Consider the following 7,499-nt stretch of genomic DNA (forward strand, 5'->3'; position numbering starts at 1 on the left):
AAAAAGATTTTAAAAGGTTCAAATCTTAGAGATTAAAATATAATAACATTTTCTAAGGAATATTATACCACCCTAGACCATGCAGGATTTATTCTAGGGATGAGCACTAACAGAAAATCTGTGTAATACAATGTATTATATCAGAACACTAAATTTACAATGAAATAGCATCATGGAAATTATTTACTGCAATTTTAGTATAATTTCTTGATAAAATTAAATTTTTTAGTGTTACATTTTTTTTAAATTAAAGCTTTTGGTGTGTGTGGGGATGTCAGGATCTCCCTTTCTGGCCCAAGCTGCCCTTGTATTCATTACATAGTCTAGGCTTGCCTTGAACTCAAAATCCTCCTACCTCAGCTTCCCAAGTTCTGGGTGCACCTGTGCCCAGCTCTTATTAAATTTTCTAAGTAAATTGCAAACAGAAAAAAAAAGCAAAATAAATAAAAGTTTTCCTAAATATCGCGCATGCGTTGTATGAGTATATCTGCATGGCTGTGATCGCATGTTTGGTGTATGCGTGTATAGGCCCGTGCTTGCCTGGCTGTGGAGCCACAGTGTGAGTGGGAGCATTGGGAAGCCCCAAAGTTGATGTTGAATATCTTCCTCACATCTCCACTTTGTTGAGTCAAAATCTCTCTCTGAACCCAGAGCTTCCTGACTCCAGCTTGTTTACTTAGCTAGCTGTGGTCCTCCACCTCTACCATCCAAACGCTGGGATTACAGGTAGCTGTCATGCCTGTCTGACTTTTATGTGGGTTCTGGATATCTAAACCCTGGTCCTCTCACTGGCAGGACAAGCACTTTAGCCACTCAGCCATCTGCAAAGCCCCATAAAACACTCCTCTTGAGGCCGGGGAAAATACTTGGGTTTCCTTGGCCAGATGATATGTGTGGTTGTCCGCCCCCACCCCTTTTATTTCTGTATAAAACTCATGGTCCAATGGCCTCAGCTTCCCAAGCCCCGAGATTATACCTCACAGGCAACTATTATTATAGTCTCCTGCTATGAGGCAAATCTGGCCTGTCTCTCAAACTCCAAACTCATGAAGGAGTTTGGTCCCCAAAGTCAGGTGTTAAAGCTATCAAAAGGGTGGAACATTCTGCCTAGAATGTTTAGAGCTGAGGCCTTTGAGGGTGTATAGGATCAAATAATGCCATCAGAGTAGGACCCTCGTGATTGGTTCCTGGTATCTTTCTAAGAGGGAGATGGGCCAGGTACATAGACAGAGATTATGTTCTTCCCTGTCTCCTGCTTTATGATGTCCTATGCCAACTTGAGGTTTTTATCAGCCAGAAGGACATTGCCAGGCCTAGACCTTTCACCTTCAGAACTATGAACTAAAATAAACCTCTATTCTTTTTAAAGACACCTTCCTCAGACCAAAGAGTGGATACTTCGTTCCTTCTTAGAAGGGGGAACAAAATACCCATGGAAAGAGTTGCAGAGACAAACTATGGAGCAGAGACTGAAGGAAGGACAATTCAGAGACTGCTCCACCTGGGAATCCTTCCCATATTCATTCATCAAATCCAGACACTATTGTGGATGCCGGCAGGTGCTGGACAGGAGCCTGATATAGCTGTCTCCTGAGAGGCTCTGACAGTACTCAACTAATACAGAAGTAGAGGCTCACAGCCATCCATTGGACTGAGTACAGGGTCCCTAATCAAGGAGTTAGAGAAAGGACCCAAGGAGCTGAAGGGCTTGCAGCCCCTTAGGATGAGCAACAATATGAACCAACTAGTACCCTCAGAGCTCCCAGGGACTCAACCACCCACCAAAGAGTACACATAGTGGGACTAATGGCTCCAGCAGCATATGTAGCAGAGGATGGCCAAGTCGGCCATCAATGGGAGGAGAGGCCCTTGGTCCTGTGAAGGTTCTATGCCCCAGTGTAGGGGAATGCCAGGGCCAGGAAGCAGGAGAGGGTGGGTTGGTGAGCAGGAGGAGGGGGAAAGGTACAGGGTTTTTATCTTTTTTTTCCCAGAGGAGAAACAGGGAAAGGAGATATCATTTGAAATGTAAATAAAGAAAATATCTAATAAAAAAATAAAAACAAAACCAAAAAACAAAATAAAGACACCTTCCTCAAGCAATTTGTTATAGTAACAAAAAACTGACAGACACACTACTCTTAGTGCTGTCTAAAAACCAGGCACTTCAGGAGCACTCAGACATTCATAGCTGCCTTATGCTAGCCTTATGATCATATTCCCACCCCGGGGCCTTGAGATAACTTTCCCTCTTGTCTATATAAGGAAAGGATTTTTTCCCTCCACCTACCCATCACTGCCCTTAGGATCATGGCTGAGGGCCAAAGAACAGAGAGATTGAAGTCAATACAAGTATATAAATTACATGACACGGGAAGCATCATCCAGAAATGAAGACGTAAAGAAAAGGGCTGATGTAAATAAAAAGGCATTTTAGTAGTGTCTTGATGAAGAAATAGACAGTTGTGTGAGGTATGATTGGACCATGGCTACAGAGACTGTGATGGTGGTCTGAGCTGAACTTGGTAAGTAGCCAGCATCTACACTCAGGGATATGGTGTTCCGTTCCTCTTAGACAACAGCGTACGTCTTGGACGAGAGTGTTAGGACCCTCTGGACAAGATCAGAAAGTTCTTCTAGGTTTTGGTATCTGCTTTTGGGGAGAAGTGGGAGTGGGGTACGAGTGAGCTCCCTGCTGCTGCTGTTTGTGTTTGAGGTGACACATCACAAACTCCACCAGACGGAGCTGGCTTCTCCCAGTTTTCCTACTCTCTCATTCCTCAGAGAACTGTACCTGCCTCCCCTCTACCCCAATGCGAGACCCTGAGCCCTACCTCCTCAGCTCTTCCACCACAGCACCCCTCCTTTATTTTCTCTCTTGTGTATTTATAACTTCCTGGATCGTTTTATTTATGATCTCCCTCAGTAGCACAAAAGCCGGAACTGTGTTGTTGTTCATCTGGTACCGGAACTTTCTGGTACGTGGTTACAGTCCATACTTTTGGCAAACAAAGCCTTTTGAGAGCCAAGCCTCACTTTGGAGGGGAATTGCAGAATATGGTGAGCAGGCAAGCAGAACTATTTAATTCTTCAGTGTGCCAGGCATTATCCATAAAAATGCAGGAGAAAACAGGCAGAAATACAAAGAGGCAGAGGTTGGGAACTGCGGGAAGGAGATGGAGGGGACCGGAAACGGAAGTGCCTGGGTCATGACGGCACTTCCTTCGGCAACGGAGACAGTCATTTGACAAGGGTGACTCTGGATGATGGGTGTCTCCTTGGCCCCACTGTAGATAGACTTGGCCGACAAACTCTGAAGGCCTTGGCACTGGAAAGCTGGATTCATTGCTAAAATGAATAGTGTTCCTTGAAAAGAGAACTTCAAATAACCCAAACCCTGATGATTTCCGAACAGAACTAGAACAGGGCTACCACCGGGGAGAGGGATGCCAAAATGGCAAAACTACTGTCAAGATGCAGGGCCAAGGAGGAATGTGGGTAGTAGCTGGGTACAAGCCAGTGCCAAGACAGACCACGGGGCAAAAAGAAGACACACACACACACACAAAACATATCTCGTGTTACTCCATAAACAGACGCAGTTTGGTTGAAAACACTCTGCCAGAGCATTTGCCTCCTGGAGAAATTAAACATTTCCTCTTGGACACCTGTTTCTAACAGACAGACTAGAGTGTTGGCTGGGTTACAACAACATATAATTTCGGTTAGTTAATGACCTCAAGAGTCCACATGCTCTGGCCAGTGGGGCTTATCTCTTATTTAAACATGGAAAGAAAGCAGCTGAATGGTTGAGTTAGTGAGGCTATGAAAACACAGGCAGGTGCTCCTTCACGGTTTGCAGCACAGTGCCGGAGAGAAGAAAGAAAAGGGAACACAAAAATCATTTTTTAAACCATTAAGCAGGCTTTACTCAGTGAGCAACTGACCAGATGCTGGACTTGTTCAACTTATTTCCACAACCAGCAGTTGCGGAAGTTACCCTAGAATAAGGCATCCTCTCGGTTGGGGAGGTCCCTGTTGGGTGCCATCAAGTCAGATGAGGCTGTCTGTGCAGCCTTTGGTATAGCCCCAGCTGGGGGCCAAAGAGAGAGAGCGTAGCAGCTGAGGTCTGGGCAAAGGGTAGTGAAACTGTTAATGGTTTTTAGCAAAGGGCTTCAGGGCCAAGTATGTTTGGGACCTATGAATCTCTCTCTGTCTCTCCCTCTCTCCCTCCCCCCTTCTCTCTCTCATTGAAGACACGTGCTTCCAGGTCCAGTTCAAAAGCCAGTTTCTTGCATGTGTTCTATATTGGGAATCTATAAGGGAGAGCCAAATAGAGTATTTCTCGCATATTTGACTATTGACATTTATGTCTTTTCCAGAGCACCAAACCCATGCCCCAAACCCATGTATCCATCTGCATGTGCATTGAGAAGACTGTGGTCCCAGTATAATAGTTCTAAACAGATTAATTAGGTCAGTAGGGGAAGGCTTAGTCACTAGATCAGGGAGATTGGCTTTGCTGGTTTATGTGTCTGTCTTGAGACTGAGTCCTATTTTGTCTGTCTTGGGACGGAGTCCCAAGTTGACCTCTAATTCACCATCATCTTTCAATCTTTAGAGTGCTAAGATCACAGACATGGACCAGCACCACCCCAGCTGGATTAGTTAGAACTTGAACTAAAACTTAACATTAGGTGCCCCTCCTGGCAGGAGTCAAGGGTGAATTTCCCTGGATACACCACACAGCTAACACTTCAGACCAATCCTGATGTAGACTCCCATATTGTATTTACTTGTTTATTTATGACTTTGAAGTACTGTTTGTATCCTACCAAACTGTTTTTACTAACTTCTAAAGGTTCGCAATTTCTAGTTTGAAAATCACCAAATTCTAGCTAAGGTAAAGGCATTAAAATTCTTATACTCCTGTACCCAGAGATCTCTGCTCTGTAGTTTACATGGTCGGTATAACGCAAAGTAGAGCTCGCCCAGGTTCACGCTGTCTGTCTTTTGGGGAATGTTACTACCTACTGCTGTGGTACATCATGAAATATGAGAGCTGCAGTTGGTTTCCAATTGTAAATCCCATTTCATAATCTAATCTTATTCCTCTGCAGCCATGTTGTCCTGTGTTAGACCTGGTCAAGATCACACATGAGCTCGCCGAGAGCTGGGTAGCTGTGGCTTGGTGGCCAGAACACCTGCACTACAGGTGAAAAGAAAAAAAAAAACACTTTTCTATTCTATCCTGGGTCCATTACTGGGGACCTAGAACCAGAGGCAGATCAGTAAGAGAAAGCAAACCAATTTATCTATAGGAATTTCATGTGACATGGCCTCCTTCAGAAATAAAGACCCAAAGGAGGGGGGAGGGGAAGGCAAATATGGTTCTGGTTTTTTAAACAGGGCCTCACCATTTAATCTAGCTGTCCTCAAACTTGCCATCCCCCTGCCTCTGCTTGGCAAGTTCTGGGATCATAGGTTTGTGTCACCATGCAGGCTTTTATGCTAGGTATGATGGGGGTGGGGGGCATCATGGAGAAGTGGGGGGAGGAGAAGATGTACTGGTAATGAAGTTAGGGATTTGCAAGCTCTGTATGTCCAGACCCTCCTTTGAATCCCTGTGTCTTGAGAGATGAGGACGTTTCTTCCCTGAGGTATAGGAATGCACTTCTTGAATAAGAACTTTAGAACCTTCTTCAGAGAACAAAGCAAGCAGATACATGAGCCACTTTCCTGCCTATCTGGTCTCACAAATGCCACAGTGCTGTATTTTAGGGTAATGAGTTCTGACCATGAGAAAAACACTCAAGGGCTGTGTCCGGGACTCCCCCACCAGTGCTCTACCCTCATGATTAGTGTAGGATATGCTGATATAGCTACTTGGGAGGGCTGACTGAGGAGGGAGGGTCACTTGCTACCACAAGTTTGAGACCATCTGGGGCAATGTGGAGAGATTCCCATTTGAAAAATTCTCTTGGTACCAGACCCTGACCCTAAAAATCTTGGCCCTGAACTCAGGCAAGTCAGGGCCTTCTCTCCCTCTTCCAGAGGCACATCCGTAGATTTTTCTTTTAAACTAGTAGTCTGACATGGTATTTTGCAAGGCACTGTGGCTTTTCAAAGGGTCTAGAAGATGGCCGCATCTTCAGCTCTTCTTTCCCATCTTGTTTCTCTCCTTGACTCACTTGATTTCCTCCTGAGCATTTTGGCTGTGGAGGTCCTCATTGTTGTTCTTCTCCGGAGTAATATCTGAAATGTAAGATACAATCTCGTTTGAAAAATTAAAAAGGAAATCTAAGGGCAGGTAATGGGGCTTGAGAAGCCATAGGGGGTATGATGGGTGCCAGGTGCTGGAGAGACTGGAGTCCACTCAGAGTAGCAAATGATTTGAAGTAATTTCAAGACTGAAAAAAAAAAAGTAACTTTCACTTCCCTAAATCAATTTAACTGTTCAGATGACTATTACTCCCCCGATGTTCGCAAAAATATGAAATGAAAGTGAGCAGCTTAGGCAGGCTCTCAAAGTTTTCAAAAGCCATTAAACCCACAAAGCCTGTTTGGGTTTTATCAGAGCTAATGAGTCCTGACCAGATAATGTTATTGTCTTCAAAAGAGTGGCACAGGGGGTTTGCCAGTCAGGATAATGGCTCTCATGACACGTGTGTGTTCCTTGCTGTCTGCTCACTCTCTGGCTAACCATTGGCCTGTTTCTCCTTATGTGGGGCAATGCATACGTGTACAGATTCCGTGTGGGGCAACGCATACATGTACAGACCCCATGCTGCTACTGTTAGGAGTTACTGAAAGAATGTATGTAAGCATTTGCTAAGATATGTCATTAATCTATAGGTTTTATTTTGCGTAAATGGAATTGCTGCAAGTAGGCAAAGATCCAGGCTTCAGCAGGGAGTTCCAGGACAGCCATGGGGAAGAGGCCAGTCTTAGCCCTCTCTGAAATTCAGAATACTTCCACTTAGAGCAGTGGTTCTCAACCTTCCTAATGCTGCAGTCCTTTAAGTACAGTTCCTTCTGTTGTGGTGCCCGCCCCCCCCATCATACAATTATTTTTGTTGCTACTTCATAACTGACATTATGCTACTGCTATGAATCATAATGTAAATATCTGTGTTTTCCAATGATCTTAGGGGATCCCTGTGAAAGGGTGGTTTGGACCCCCCACAAACAGATTGCAACCCACAGGTTGAGAACACACGTATCCCTGGGGGAACATTTGCAAGTTGGAAGTACTATCAAGTTCAAAGTATATTTAATGTATCTAACCTCTGAAGTGTAATTCCTGGTAAAGAGTGGACCACATGGCTGGGTGGAAACTACGATTTGCTGATACCACTAACTTCATAGAGGAGCATCTCAGTGGGAAGGGTCATTATGGGATTCATCACAGGCCTGAGGAAAACCTAAACTAAAAGCATGGCTTCTGAATATGTAAAGTCAAGTCCTAAGTGAAGATCCCTGTTTACAGTGCGGCGGGGGGG

General features: G+C 44.6%; 1 long non-coding RNA gene across 1 annotated transcript in view; it reads right to left on the reverse strand.

The window, feature by feature from the left end:
• Positions 1–3,135, reverse strand: part of LOC116074884 — a 5,445-nt gene extending 2,310 nt beyond the window's left edge. Inside the window, exon 1 of the long non-coding RNA XR_004112327.1 lies at positions 2,832–3,135. This is a non-coding gene — a long non-coding RNA (uncharacterized LOC116074884). The remainder of the gene's footprint in view (positions 1–2,831) is intronic.
• Between the last annotated feature and the right edge of the window lie 4,364 nt (positions 3,136–7,499).

Source organism: Mastomys coucha, unplaced genomic scaffold (genome assembly GCF_008632895.1).
Source record: "Mastomys coucha isolate ucsf_1 unplaced genomic scaffold, UCSF_Mcou_1 pScaffold3, whole genome shotgun sequence".
NCBI lineage: Eukaryota > Metazoa > Chordata > Mammalia > Rodentia > Muridae > Mastomys > Mastomys coucha.